This window comes from Ischnura elegans, chromosome X (assembly GCF_921293095.1).
Source record: "Ischnura elegans chromosome X, ioIscEleg1.1, whole genome shotgun sequence".
Taxonomy (NCBI): Eukaryota; Metazoa; Arthropoda; class Insecta; order Odonata; family Coenagrionidae; genus Ischnura; species Ischnura elegans.
This window is the reverse complement of record NC_060259.1, coordinates 2,773,990-2,790,381: the sequence shown is the minus strand read 5'-3', so window position 1 is coordinate 2,790,381 and position 16,392 is coordinate 2,773,990.

The following is a 16,392-nucleotide window of genomic DNA, read 5'->3' as shown; positions in this document are numbered from 1 at the left end:
TTTCATTTATTGTTAGGCTAATGAGACCGTTTATTTGAAGCGGTTCCTTGGTAAGGCCACTCGTTTGAAGAACAAGAGCCATTATTTTCAATTCACAGCCATTTCCTTGGTGAAGCCCCACAGTGATCACCAAACCCACGTTTAAAACGCTCTCCCCTTCAAAGATATTTCGTTGGCTGCAATTTCCACCCAAATATCGCACAATTTCTTAGTAGGTCACAAAAACTTTGCTACTCATGTTCCCTAGAATACAATTTAGTCCGAAAACGAAGAACGGTGCCGATATGCGCAATCGAATCCACAGCAATAAGGAGAATCACGGAGATTGCAATTGAAATGTGTTGTTATTCACGAGAAGTATACCCGGACTGACGGCCATTTTGGATTACGACGTCAGCGACGACAGCGCCGCTTGTGGTGATTCGGTTTCCGAATATTATAAAGATATTTAAATGCTCTTGTGAATTTGAACAATCCGTGTCAATGTTTAATTTTTATAATACGTTGATATCATCGGTGTACATTACACACGTTGATTTCTTAATTTAATTTGGTTAAGGGGCTGCTGGTATCTCATGGGTCTGGGGAGGGAGGGGATAAATCCGCCTATGAGTCAGTATGTGGTTGTATTGCTGTCATATATGATGAATTGATGATTTCCTACAAACAGTTAATAATTACTGAAAATCAGGAACAATATGGGTCTTTAGTTGGAACACTGAGGAGCTCAAGATGTGGCCATTTATTAATCGGAAGAACTGTTATCAGATATAACTAACTCTCATCATCATCAGTCAACAATCCTAATATTGGTTTGACGCAGCTCTCCGTTCTTCTCTCCTGTACACTAGCCGGTTCATATAGGCGTGTTTCTTATCTTTTACATACTTTATAACCTGTCCTGTGGAACTCACTCGGGGCCGTCCCTTGCCTTTCTTTCCTTTTAATTGTCCTTCTATGACTTTTTCATCAGAGCATCATGCCTCGCAGTATGGCCATTTAAGTGGTACCGTCATCTTCTTAAAGTTTTTCGAATACTTCTCTATTCTTCCACTCTTCTTAGCACTTCTTCATTACATACACGGTCGATCCATTTTATCATCATCATTCATCAGTAGCACCACATTTCGAATGCTTCCACTCCTGACTCCTTTTTTGTTGTTGTCAACATCCAATCCTCAACATCCAATTTGTTTATTGCCTAAATCGAAAGATTATTACTCCTGGAGTACGTATTTCACGCTTTAAGAATTTTAAATGACGATATCTATTTTTCGCAATTAAATGAAAAGAGAAACATTTCAAGCGCGCGAAAACGCGACGGCTAAGTATGAATGCCGGGAAATCTCCATGTGACGTCGTTCTGGTTCCCACTGCCGCAAGTGAGGTGACCTTGGGGCGAGGCTTTGAGCGCTGATACGACGCAGGATGCTAGCAGGTAGCCGAGTACCCTTCTAGCTAGTAGCGCTTGGCTTAAATAAGGATTATTTATACCTTCTCAAACGAAGAAAACTTTCCGACCTTAGGCAGTTTTAATAGGTGATTATTAAGAGACGTTTCCCTGAGCCCTGTGCCTCATGCATGCATAGGTAATCTCAGACGATGTAAAACTCCTATGCTCTCGTGTAGAAACGAGGTCCCTGTGACGTCACGTGGAGTGGAATCGCATGGGCGCCAATCTGGCCTTTTTCAAATGAGGTTAAAAATGACCATTGCCATTCGTCTAAACCTGTATTTCTAAAATCAAATAATTTGTATATTATGAATACACTAATGGTGGGCAACGAATCGCAATCAATGCCTTTCGTTTTCTTTGATGAAGGAAACTACCCTATTGCAGCATGCTAATTCTTTCACCGTTGATATTCATATTCAAAGCCTTTTTCTTGATTTTATTGATGGCATTCCCGATGTAAACAATAAAAATTACGGGGGCAGTGCACACCCTTGTCTCTCTCCTTTTCCTATTCTTGCTTATGCAAATTTGGTCCAGATTTTATCGCAGCTATTTGATTTTATATAAACTGTGAAAAGTTCTGCGATCCTTGAAGAGCACTCCAATTTATTTAGAAATTCTAACCATTGTATTCCATTCCACGTTATCAGATGCCTTCTTCAAATCCACAAATGCAATGAAAGTTGGTTTGTTCATCTCCATTCTCTTCTCTATGAGTAGGCTAAGAGCTAAAATTGCTTCTCTTGTGCCCTTGCTTTCCTTAATCCGAATTGGTCCTCATCCAGGAATTCTTCTGCTCTTCGTTCGATTCTCCTGTAAATGATTCTTGTCAGTATCTTGGACGCATGTGTCGTGATGGTTTTGGTTCTCAAATGTTCGCACTTCTCTGCTCCCTTCTCTTTGAGTATAGGAATTATGCTCTTCTCGAAGCCACTAGGTACATCTGCTGTAGACTACACATGATAAATAGTTTTATACAGCTGAGTTATAGACGACAAATAAGTTATTATTCTGTAGCAGTACATTATTCTTATCTCCACCTATCGTAAGCCTCTACCCTTGATTTTTCCATTGCCGTCATTGTCCATGCCTCTTTTCCGTACAGAAGCGTAATCCAAAACTGAGCTCTGATAATTGTTTTCCGTTTTTAACTTTCCCGCTGTTAGTAGATGTTTATATTGATGTAATGCTCTCCTCATCTGGGCGATTCTGCGGGCAATTTATTTCTTCCTTCTCCCGTGGTAAGTTATCCTGCTTCCTAATAAATATAATCCGTCAACCTTTTCCAGTTTCTGTTTACTTATTTTAATTTATGTCCTGCATTCTTTTCATATGCTGCATGTTAATATTCTTCTTAGTTTTTTCGGCTTATTTCAACTGATATCTTCTCATATTCACCAGAATATTCCTCAAATCCTTGCTCTTGCAAAACTCTGCTATGACCGCTAAGTTATCGCCAATTCGTCATATACTCATATTAATTCCATGGACATCTGACTGCTTTTCTTTGATTTCATTAGTGAATTTGTCGATGTAAGCGTTGAAAACTACGGGCGATGAAGTGCATCCTTGTCTCACTCCTTTCCTAATTCTTACTTCTTCGCAGCTGGGTCCTGATTTTATCTCTGCTACTTGGCTCTTGAATAAACTGTGGCTGATTCTCCTGTCATTGTAAAGAACCCCTATATATTTCAAGATTCCTAGCATAGAGTTTCAATCCACGTTGTACTACGCCTTTTTTTAAGTCCACAAGCCCAAGGAGTGTGGACTTGCTGTCTTCCATTCTCTTCTCTGTGAGCAGTCTAGGGCCAGTATTACTTCTCTTGTGCATTTGCTCACTTGGCTTACTCTTCCGAATCCAGGTACTCCTTTGATCATCATTCTTTTCTTTTGTAGATGATTCTTGTCTTTGTTTTGGATGCATGTGCTGTCGCGCTTATGTTCCAAAACTTTTCAGTTATCTACTCTTTTCCTGTTAGGTATCCGCATTGTGATGTTCATTTCGAAGTCCTTTGGTATTTTATCGGTTGAATACTTAAGATTTTTCACAGCAGGTTCAAGGTTTTTTATCATACATTTTTAATAGGTCTACTTGAATACGTCAATTCCAGAAGATAAATTCATCTTCATGTCTCTTAACTCCGCATCAAATTCTGATCTTAAAATTGAGGATCCCATGTCATATGTGTCTTCTTCGTTCTCGATAACTTTCGTCCTTGGACTGTTTTTGTTGAACAACCATTGTCAATATTGCTTCCATACTGTCAATTTGTCTTTGTTTTTAAGTATCAGTTCTCAATTTTATCCCTTATTAATTACATGTCAGGCCCTTTTCATCGAGCGGTTCGTCGCTATCATATAGGCAGCTTCTACTTTGGCATGAATGAGATTGTTGTGTAAATCTTCACAAATATTCTTCTTTCACATTTTTCAAGTCTTCCTCACTTTGCGACAATGTAGTTTCTAGCTCTCTTTTAACTAATCGGTCCTTCCTGCGCCTTTGAATATTTGTAATTCCTTCTTTTTTCATTTACATTTAAAACCTCCCGCATGATCATTGGCAACCACTAGTCTGTGTTCTCTCCAACATTCGTCTAACCTTTCTCCTCTTTTTTTGTCGCTTTCCTTATCCATATTTTCTAGGGATGTGCGAGTAGTACTTTTTGATCTCGAGTCGAGCATCGAGTCGAGTTGAAAAATACTCGCGAGTATCGAGTCGAGTATGGTAATTCCAGGACCAGGCAAAAAACAATTCATACTCCAATATATCCTCTTTTTCCTACCCCATAGTAAATTTTCTATTCTGAATGCTTAGCTTGATATATATGGGGAAAAGATAATGAGGAACTATGATAGTAATTGTGTCAGAGTTAAGAGATGGATGAAAATAAATGTGTCTTAAACAGTTCCATTTACACAATTGAAATGAATTAACCTAAGGTAATATGTCGTCAATGTAATCAATGTATGTATTCAAACTGTTATGAAGAGCCCTGAATAAGGAATTTGCACAACTGTAATGAATATTATTTGCGTAAATGATTCATGCAATATTTGAATCTTTATAATTCTCATGCAGAAAAACCAATTGTTCCACATGCTCAGGCAGCAGGTTTTGACGTCTCCATGTTGAAGTATTACTGCCAGCAGAAAATTGTCTTTCCCTACACAATTGTGTGCCTGGTCAAGTAGTCTTTAGCCTTCATGGAACTTAAGTGGAGGAAGCGAATAAAGTTTCGAACTTAGCTTTAACTTCGTAGACCAAAAACGTTTCTTTATTTCTCTGTTCTTTTAGTTAACCTTGGTAACTCTTGTTTGGAAAGTTCAAGAAGGAAACTAAATATAACAAAGGAATAAACGAAAAATAACATCTAATGTTAGTAATAATTAAATGGCTAAGAGATGGCACCACTAGTGAAGTTGTGCCGTCAAACACAGGGAATAACCGGGTATCACATTAGAAATTATGGGCGATGCAGTGGTCCACTCCGATTCCTCATAATATGCCGCCCGGTAGGATGACTATCGGCCGCTGCGGTTGACGAAAAGGTATTCGACGCTCACCTCGACTACTTTAGTTATACAGCAAGCTGAAACTGCCAGGCCAAGGCATTAGAGCGACTCATCGAATTTAAAAACGATATTATTACATGAGTTCCATGATGGGGCCTCGTTAGATTAGCGTGTCGTTAGATTTCTGAACTTACTGCCTTCGACAGCTCTGTAAACGAAACTACTCGACTCGACATTCGGAATGCTACTCGAGACACTAGAGTTGAGTACCAACTACTTGACTCGACTCGAATTTTTGAGTACTCGCGCATCCCTAATGTTTTCCGGTTATTTTTCAGCGATGACGTTCGCCGTTGACGACATTCCAATAGCTCCATTAAGTCTCTTAACTCTATTCCTCTCCTCGTATCTGCTTCATTACTTCCGTTATATCTTGGTGGACGTCCCTTACTTCTCAATCATTATTATCTGATGTAGTCACTTGCAAGGGGAGTGTCGCAAAAGTGGCTTTCACATTTCAATCACACTTTGTAGTGCTGTAGTCCATCGTGATCTGTACACGAATCTCCCTCCATATGGGCTTATATAACCAATAATTTAAACAAAAAAAGCAGTTAAACATTTACAGGTTCGTTACATTCCCTTCGGAAACTAAAAGCGGTAGCGGAAGCCGTGGTTACGGCATTTGACTCCTGCTTGGAGGTCCAAGGCTCCCGTGAGAAAAAAATGGGAAAAATATGACGCATCCGCATTGCAGAAAAATATTTACACGCAGAAAAATAAAAATTTCATCGAAAGTCAGGGAAATAATGGTGAACAGCAGGCTTTTGTAAAATGAAAGGTCGAAAAAAATGATGAAGAAAGTGCCGCGCCCGAAAATCGAACCTAGGACCTCCGGGGTTAGAGTCGAACACCATAACTACCGGGGCACCGCTCCTCGTTGTAATGGCGTATTCCTAAGGGAATATAACGAGCCTGTAAATGTTTAACTGCGTTTTTTGTTTAAAATATTGGTTATATAGCCCCATATGGGGGCGATTCGTGGACAGATCCCGATGGACAATTACACTACAAAGTTTGAGTCAAATCTGAGAGCCAGTTTTCGGACACTCCCCTCGCTAGACCTTCACCAGTGCAGTATCTACCGGTGTTGTTTGTATCTTTAGCTTCATAACCGTCTTAGTAAACTGGAGATTGATTTTCAACGCATTCCGACGCCTCTTACTAAGCGTTATTCGTGACCTAGTATTACCATTTAGCAACCCTGTGCGTATCATTCTTTAGCTTCCACTCCAATAGTCTCCTTCTCCTGGCCACTTCATTTCGCTGATTTCAAATGCGTAGAGGTTCGTTCTTCGCATTTCCCCATCAAGTCCTCTCGTCCACCGCAGGGGTGAACTTCCCAATTTCAGCGATGCGCCGCCCTTTACCGATTTATATTCTCGGGTTGTCTCGCCAGCCCTCATCTCGACTCTGAAGCGCAGCTGCTCTGCGAAGACGCTTTACATTTACGAAGCCTCAATGGCCTCAATGGCACATTTGTGTGCTACAGCATCTTGGAAATGGAATGGACTTATATCTGGGTGTGGTAGTTATTCTTCCGTTGAGGGAATTAATTTATGAAATCCTCTCATTCAGTTTTTGGAATTGCATAACCCTCAAAAAATTTATCCTTCATGATAAATTGTTATCCTTATATCATTATAATATGATGAATGACAGCATAACCATGTATGCCTCACTGAACAAGAATAATGGGTAGATGTTCACAACGAAAATTTGATGAATTAATCACTTGCCCATTCAGTCATGCTAGTATAATATTCCATGCGTTCATGAAAAAAGAATTATTTAAATATTTTCTCAAGTTAATCCTGTCAAAAATGTTTTATTTAGCTTCACAGCCATGGTTAATCTACGAATATTTTACTCTAAAAAATGGAAATCATTTATCTCCACGAAGCTCATATCTTTAGCCGTGATATCGCGGTCATGAAAGAATTTTTACCTGGAGAGGCGCTTTCAGGGAATCTTGCAGTAATCCCTTGGTGTGCAACGTTCTGCTTATCTTGCGGAGAGATAATGAATCCGGCCCAGCCAAAGCCTCGTGAGTGAGGTTCCTGTAATTGAGTATGATTAGGGGAAGAGCTGTGGCAGGCCAAGACGCACTCTTTGCCGCCAAACTCTTTTGCACTTCTCCCGTGGATATTCTAGTTTCACGGCATGTGGTTTATCCCGCTGGCTTTCCAAGCTCAGCTGTAGCTTTGACAAGGGGGCAATGACGTCGCGGTTCCTAATTAATTACCTTGAATTAAAGAGTTTCAAAGAGCGTAATTTACGGCGCCAAGCAAAAAAACACTTCCGTAGCTCGTAGAGTATCGGCTTCAAAAAGGAGGCGTTACTTTGCAGGTGGTAGGTTGCGCGGTGAATTATTAAATGCCACAAGACCGCTTGATCAAAAACTCCCGCGAATGATGTGATCCCCATTTATCCCTGTTAATCAATCGCGTATCTTTCCCTTCGCTTCAATTAGCGCCCGCGGAGTTACTCGTACCATTAGTTAACGTGCGTTTTAAGTAAGATTCACGACTAAGTTTACGGTAACGTAATTTTACTTCTGATAAATACATTCGATACGTTTTTATCCATCGTTATTCATGCATGCCAACCAACCCTTGATTTTCTGAGTGTGAAAAACTGACCTGTGTAACTCCGATGTTAGTAACTATTTCATCTTATCAAACATCACAACGTAATAGTGTACGCTTTAGTTTTACAAAAAATATATCTTTTATGCTTTTTATAGCGTAGGATCTGAGCGAATAATCATGTATGGGGCACTTGGGTGCACTAGGCAAGAGTAGCGATCGTGTCGGAGCTGATGGGTGATTGGTGGGAATGTGCGATTTTATAGCGTAGGATCTGAGCGAATAATCATGTATGGGGCACTTGGGTGCACTAGGCAAGAGTAGCGATCGTGTCGGAGCTGATGGGTGATTGGTGGGAATGTGCGATTGGTGCATGGAGATACCGGTTTGTTGACGTCGGTTTTCTATACACGGCATGGCCTAGGCTTCCGTTGTCATTCTTCGTCACCAAGACGTCAAGAAATGGCAGCTTTCCTGATTCTTCTACCTCCATAGTGAATTAAATATTGCTATTAAGGGTATTTAAATATTCAAAAAATTCTTCTAACTTCTGTCGACCATGCGTCCAAATGATGAAAGTGTCGTCTATGTACCGTAGCCAAAGTTTGGGTATATGCGCTGCATTTTTGATTGCCACTGTTTCCAAGTGTTCCATATAAATGTTCGCCACTGCTGGAGAGATGGGAGATCCCATCGCCGCCCCTGAAACTTGTTCGTAGAAATGGTTTCGCCATCGGAAGAATGTGCTGTGCAGGCAAATAGATGTCAGGGAAGCGATACTCTTGTCGAACTTTTCTTCGATTAGTTTGACCGCCTCTTCTCCAGGTATATTCGTGAAGAGTGACGTGACGTCAAAGCTGACGAAAATGTCCTCCGGGTTCACTCGTATGTCCTTTATGATTTGTAGGAAATGCTGTGAGTTCTTTACGTACGATTGGGCCTCCTCTACTTTACGTTGTAGAATATTTACTAAATATTTGGCCAGCTTGTACGGCGGGGCGTCTATGGTGCTAACGATAGGTCTTAGCGGTATATCTTCTTCATGTATTTTGGGTAACCCATAAATAAGTCAAAGATGAAGTATCATCGCGAGGATAATAAGAAAATCAAGAGTCATCGCGAGGATAAAACATTTTAAAGCCCGACTCATCCGCGAGGCCATAGAAATAAAGAAAAACAAGAACAACTACAATAGAGATACCGGATTAAGAATCAGCAGTAGGTACTTGGAACCCAGTCATCAGTAACATTTCGTTATCTTCCCCCTCCAGTCCTATCTCCTCACACCCTCCGCCCCCCCTCCCACCTGAAATATAAAAAAGGCAGCAAAAACCAATCCCAGCATCATTCCCTTGAAGAAGTGACCAGCAGTCGGTCACGAAACGTCGGGGCAATCTCCATCACGACACGTGGCATACGCCCACCCGTATGTGACTTATTTTTAATCACCATGAGCCGCGAAAGCTTCAATCGAGAAATATTTTTATAGCTGTTCTCGCCCATACCTGAAATAAACATTTTATTATTTATTTCTAATCCATCAGCTCTAATTCTATGGCCTGATGAATAACTTCTGATTATCATTCCATTTATAAAATTTTTTCCTCTATAAAATATGTGATCAATGATACTTTTACATATATTGTGATTCATGATACATTTTGTTGTTAATCCCCTTAAAAATCAAAAACGCATTTCCTGCCTCTTTGCCTACTGAGACTTCTTTGTTGTGTTTATTTTCACTGTTATTATTTATATCCCCTGCAAAAATAAAGTCTAATTCCATTTAATTTTTAAAATATCATTTTACAAAGCACCTATGTCTTTTGCAATTAGTAATGAGGTTTATGTAATCACACAGCTAGGATATGGATTTGCCACTTATCATCACATTTACAAACCTCAATTTTCCAGTTTCTGTTTTTTGGTTCATAAATACTATCAAGCCCCCTCCTGTTGTTTTCATTTCTAAGCATTCATATTTTTTAACTATCGAGAACCGATCCGTGGCACGAATAAGATTTTTTAATTAATTCCATTATCATTTAACACTGAGTAAAGCTTGCGAATATCTTCATATTTACCGTTTAGTAATTACAGGATTTATCTCACTTTATCCCAAGTAATTTGACACTTACGTCATGCTTATCAGAACTTAATTCTGCTGTCTTCTTATTGCGGCAGCTCAGGCTTTCCTGGCATCCTTTGTTCTCTTGGGCGATGAGTCGATTCTTTGATTCCCTAGCATTCGTTATGGATGTGCTCAACGCAGGACTTGCACACAGGATTGTCCCCGCTCTCGCCTTCACACCTAAGGCATTTCATAATCGGCGATGTACAATTCAAGAGGCAAGATCAAAAATAATAAAAATAGAGGATGAATAAGAATGTCTTTGCTCCTTTGTTGTGACCTCAAATGTAAGGACGCAATTGGTTCACAAATTTCGCGGAAAACGATCCATGAAGTCCATGCAAGCGAAGACAAAGAAGCTTCGTCTTAGCAGAGGAAATATTATGAAACCCAGTGGTCACAATTGATGGGCAAATAGTTTTGTAGTTCAGTAAGATTGATTTAATCCTAAGGGGAAAGTGGCGAAAGTATTACATCCAATCGTGACTCTGCTTTATTAAAAAAAATGATTTTGAGTAAATTCATAATTTTATGTATATTTGCATATTCAAGGGTTTTACACTTCTATAAGTATATTCTTGAACTTTAGTGTAAGTTTTATAAAACTCATACTAAAGTTCGCGAAGTCATCTAGAAGAATTATTGTCGCAACAATTAATGGCTGCTGTTACAAATACATAAATGCTAATAAATGGATTGTAGCTGAAGCGCCAATTTGACTTAATTTAGGTAATTGTATACCAAAATTACATTCTGCCAAACAAACTGATTAATGCCACTATCAAACTTACTTCAGCATAAAAATGTATCGTAAGGAAATGGTCATTAACACATAATATAAATTTGAAAATACCGTGTTCCAATGTTTATGAAACCCCTGCTTAACGCTTATTTTTGTAATCATGCCCAAAAGCATCGCAGCAATACCTTGGCATATCAGACCATCTGAGAAAGAACACACTTGCTTACTAAGCGGCCGAATAAGCATCACAGCTTTCTTGTTTCTGTGGGTTTTCAAGTTTTTTAAATGAATTTTTAACTTTTTTAATGTTTACGGGACTTGCAGTCTTTAATGACACCATGCAGATTAAAAAGGGATTCACCAGCCAAAATTCATGTGGTTGATACCACTTACGCCGCAGTGTAACTGACAGTGGTTTCATTGTACTGGGCGTCGGGGAATAAATAGGAAGTACTCATTAGGATTCATATGTCTGCTCATAATCTGGAAAAACAAAAGACCTCTGCTGTCGGCACAGAAATACTTTCCACTTAAGGTTATATTTTGGTTACCATCTTTGCTTCCCTCCGGAATGGGTTACATTTAGCTCTACGACTATAGTAGGATGCAAGTTGCGTGAAGTCGCTTGAGGTAAAGAATGACGATCGCTGTGGGATAGAAATGCAGCTTCAGCTTGAGAAGGAAAAGGCAAAGAAGTATTGCTGATGTGTAAATTTTATTTTACTGTGCCAAGACTTTAGATGTTACCTCAAACTATGGTCACTTTTGTGGCAGATTTTATAGCGACGCTTACCTATATAGTTAGATAGTATATGATGCAAAGGCGGCCTTACGCGGATGTACTCTTCTAGTGTAGTGGTGGCATTAACATCGACTGAGCTCCCCTGAGCGCGCAGTTTTCAATTAATTTAGGTGATTAATGCGGAAAAAGTAAGAAAGGAAATGAAGTGGAGCTGAGACAATCAACGCAGCTCGCGCGCACACAAATTAAAGACTACCAAGAAAGTCATGTCGTGAGAACGAACGTTGTTTTTTGCTGGCGTGGAGGGAGCAAGTGCTCCCTTTGGTCCATTTCCCAAAATTCTGGTGAGACACTATCCGCATTTTTTCCTTTTATTCAACTAGAGTAGCATGTATTCATTCCCATCGAGGCTTTACGTGGTGAACAATGATGGCGCACGGCGAAGGCGGGGAAAGAAAAAACTCCTCACGCGTGGCCTTATTATGTTGCATTATAATTGGATGTTAGCGGTGTTTATTCTGTGTGATAACTTAGAGATACGTGGATAATTCACTCATGCAACTATAAAATAAGGAAAATTTAGATTCCTTGATCCCGTAGTCATAAATCCACCTATAAGAAGGAAGTTATTCAATGGAGACTTTATCCCGTGATGTATTTTGGTTTTAAAATTATACAGATGGCATCCTTCAAAATTTACCAGGGAAAGTCGCATTCTAGGAAAGATGCAAAGAGATATGTAGAGGAAATATCGTCATTAAGGAAAACAATAATAAAAGGAATGAAATTCATTGACCAGTGACATTGGTTTCCGTGAGCCAAAATAACCACCCGAATGACTATTTAAATAATAATTAAGAGTTTTGAAAAGTAGCTTTGAGGATGTCATGCCGTGACAATTCGAGCAGCGGATAGCGCTCTGCAGCTTTACTCTCCCTCCATCACAGCCTGAAAAGCACCACTCAAAATAAGTTTTAAATAAGCCGTCCTAAGTCAGGTTTATCTTGGAGACGTGGAAATCTTATTTCGATGATTAAACGGAAAAAGCATCTTTTTCGTGGCAAGTCAATCATTGGACTCTCGAAAACTGGGAACCGAGGAGGCTTTTCACTCTCATTGCGTTTAGCCTCAGGGAGGCCCTCGCGCCCTAGAAGACAAAGTACTCGGATGAGGATTAGAAAGCAGTAATGGAGAACCAATCGGTAATACTTTGCCATTAATGATAAATATCAATTTTAGTTTTCACTTTATTGAGTACCATGAATCCCATATAAGACCAGCTAACAGAATGGTCAATATGTATAATTATCATCGATACAATGAAATTTAATCTCTCGTCAGTTTCTGATATAAACTATAATATACACATCGTCACGATGGCAAATACAATTTTCGATATAAGTTAAATGGCTTACTAAGCCAAATTAATTAAACTGATTATTAAAAAATAATTTTCTATTACATTTCAGCAAGAGTTGGTTTTGAAAAATTTCTGGTTGGTGAAGTAGGGAAAAAAATGCCGATTTATTTGTTCAATTATTGGCGAATAAGTTTACATTTAAAGCAGTAATTATTAAATTGTTACAACTTATTTTAACTCTTGCAATTTTGGCAGCCTGAGAAGTGGATTACATATTATGTAACTTGGATAGCTACTCTTCATTAATTTATCATTGTAGGAAATATGGAGGATATACTTTCAATTATGATTTTTGTAATTACAGAATGTTGCCATTAGAAAACTATTTTGGGACACTTCGAGAAGAAAGTTCTGTTATACACTATAATGAAAATTGGAGGAAGTTATAATTTCTTATCTTGGATAGTATGATTGTTTTGTAGTTTGCTGGTGATAGTGATTGTGCTAAAGATCTCTCCCTACTTGGAAGCAGCGACTGAGGACATTATATATGAAAGAGCCTTAGGAATTAAAATGTTCCGAAGGCCTTGGAAAAACAAGGAATGTAATTATTTGAAATTCAGTACAATTTAAGATTAGCTTCCATGAAGATTTGAAGGACTTGAAGGGATGTATAGTGGTGCTCTCTCTGAGTGAACGGATTTGACAACCGGTCGAGCATCGCCTGCCTTCTTTTGATTCTCTCTGTGAGAAGTCATGGTTTCGAGCTTTCTATGGTAAGATCCTGCATAGCTCGGAATATTTGGGAGCTTGGATAACGGAGGCAGTACAGCAGAGAGGCAGATGTTTTGCTTCTACTCTTGCAGCAGGGTTAAAAAATATCAAGTCATGTTACCTATGTAAGTGTTGTTTCCTATTAAAGAAAAGGCTTTGAGCTGGAAATGAAAAAAGATTTTCAATTCCTCCCCATTTTCAACCCATATTTCGACATAATGACAAGGTCAAAAAGCATTAATATTGGTTTTAACTCTCGGATTTATTTCGTCATCATCTTTAGTCAACAATCCTAGGATTAGTTTGACGCAGCTCTCCATTTTCCTCTCCTATCCGCTAGCATTTTCATAGCGGGCGTATTTCTTCTTCTTCACGTCCTTTATAACCTGTCCTATGGAACTCATTTGGGGCCGTCCCTTGCCCTTCTTCCCTTCCACCTGTCATTTTTATTTATGCCTCAAAAATATTTAACAAAATGACCGTTTAATTTACCGTGTGGAGTTACTTAAGTAGGACAGTGTTTTTATCTATAAGCTTGAAGTGAGATTCTAGGAAACCAACCGTCGGTATGAAATAATACCCGCTCATAATTTTACATACTTTTGGTTGGTTTTATTTTATCTGAATTTTCATAATGGTGCTTCACTGTGAGTGGATAAACAACGTAATTATTCGTTCTGTAATTTCATCGCCATCAAAAACTTGTTATCAATTTTGAGGATGACGCATTAATATGGTAATTATGTAAGTAATATTAATTCCTTTATGTTCATGTATAAATGGACCGAAATGTGAGATAAAAATCGCTTTATCTCCACAGCTAATCTATCCAAGTTATTGGTGTTGCATAATAGCCCATTGAGTGCGGGAAAAAATCATGTTCATACCCTATTGCATCAATATACTCTGAAAGCACGTGCTTTGGGAAATTCGAGCTCGCCAGTGCCTTTATTCGTTCGTTTGTAGCGATGGCGTGGCTCATTATCTAGGTAACGCTTGCTCATGATTGGCACATTTGATACATTTCGGGTGACACGCCGCCTCGTTCCGCCCTTAATACCCCAATGCTCGACTCCTCCCGCGATCCCTCCTGAGCCACGGGCCGCCTTTTTTAGGCGCCATTTCAAGTGGGTTGCAACGTGACATGCTCAAAAAATGTCATGAATGATAAAACGGAACTCAATCTTACCCCACTGCGTGCTCGGAATTCACAGGAAAGCCCCCCTTTCCCACTTCCCTTCCATTTCAACCCCCCTCTCCCCTCGCATCAGCACCACGTGCCACCCATCTCTCTCTCTCCCTCCCTCTGCTCCTTCATCCTGCCACGCTGCCGCATTGTACTCGTCTGGTTGTCGGGCTCTGAGTGCGGCGTTCCGGGTGCGACATACGTGTAAAGGAAGCATAATTAACCATGTATTTCACCGTGATCACAGTGTCTATTTCTCACTTGTGGATGAAGAGTAAAGTTCCAGCAGAAGCTGTCATACGAATGATGATGAAAATACGGGATCAGAGCCTTGGGATATATGTGATTGTGTGATGATCATTTCATGCTGTTTAACTACTTAAATAATTCAATTGTGAGTGCGATTTTGCGAAAGAATTATGTACATGAAAATGGTTGTTATATCCTCTCATTAATTGTATTGAACGATATTTTACTTTATCGTCATAAGAAATGAGGTACGCAATACGTTCAATCTTCTCGGTCGGTTTGATAGTCTGACGTAAGGTTATATTTAATCTTGTTTAACGCCTTTAACATTCCACGGTTGTTAGTTTAGACCCTTTTTAGCATTTATTTTTATTTCAATCATTAACTTATGCCTTAGACTTTTCTCTGGGGTAAAATTCTCTTTCCTTGAGATACAGGTTAATTTTGAAAATGGTATAACTTGCGCTTCTTGATAATTTCAGCATGATAAGTGAAAGATCTAAAGTACTGCCACTGGGAATGCATATAAAATGCATGCGGTCGATCGGAATGGCTAATGGAACCAACTCTGTTCAAGGCGCACGTTATAGAGCTGCCGCACCCAAAAACTACTTACTATCAATCAAACCATTGGATATGGTATTGTTCTAGCGCCGAATCTATGGGCTCAAATCAATGGAAAATAAGGTGATAGCGAACGCTTCACCGCCAGCGAAGTGCTATAAATTTGCCCAATAACTATCACCTAAATTTATTTTTCTCTGTCTTCTTATTATTCTACCGCCTAAACAAAGTTTGTTTTGCAAATGTCGTGAAGGAGGAGTGAACATGAGCTCCTCTGGCTTTCACGCCAGTCACTCTGTGCATCTACTTAGAAATGTGAGGCTTCGCTGGAATACATTACGACTCAGTGATCCAGGTTTCCTGTGAATTTTATATTTTGATCTATTCCGAGAAGAAATCTACCAGAAAGACAGCTATTTCTATGCGTGATAAAAGACTAGCTTAGGAAAATATTAAGTGTTAGCTTCCTTAGTTCAACTGGATAACTGTATGAAGCTTGGCCTGTCGCGACGCGTCCTCTTTTCCAGTTTCCCACATCATGGGAGAGGCAGAGAGTGTCATTTGAGAGGTATAGGTTTTAATATCTTTTGGAAAGAGTGGCTTCACTATGCATGAATATGATCCTAGAATTGATTTATTTCCCATCTGATTTGGTCCACGTACACTCCAGCCAGTAGTTACCACAGTGTCTTTCCTAGTCATGACGTTGTCTTTTCGTGGGTAGGGATATTTCACGGGCTTTTTCATGAGCTCGGTTCTAACTTTCGCAAGTAATCCTGCCTTGGCGAAAGAGGAAGTTAGCCACACGGAGTTCGAACCCAAGATCATTTAGTGCTTGGTGTACAAGTGATGTTGTTCGCCTTCATCCCAGCCAAATGCCGACCGCATGCTTCTAGCATCGGCCACGTTTCCCCCATTGATTCACAGCGGTTGGAGGAGCAACAATGGGACAGAGCTCCGTGGATATGGGGCGGACGCCCGTGGGTGTATACGCTTTACCGAGCGCAATAGTGGTTAAGAGACCTCT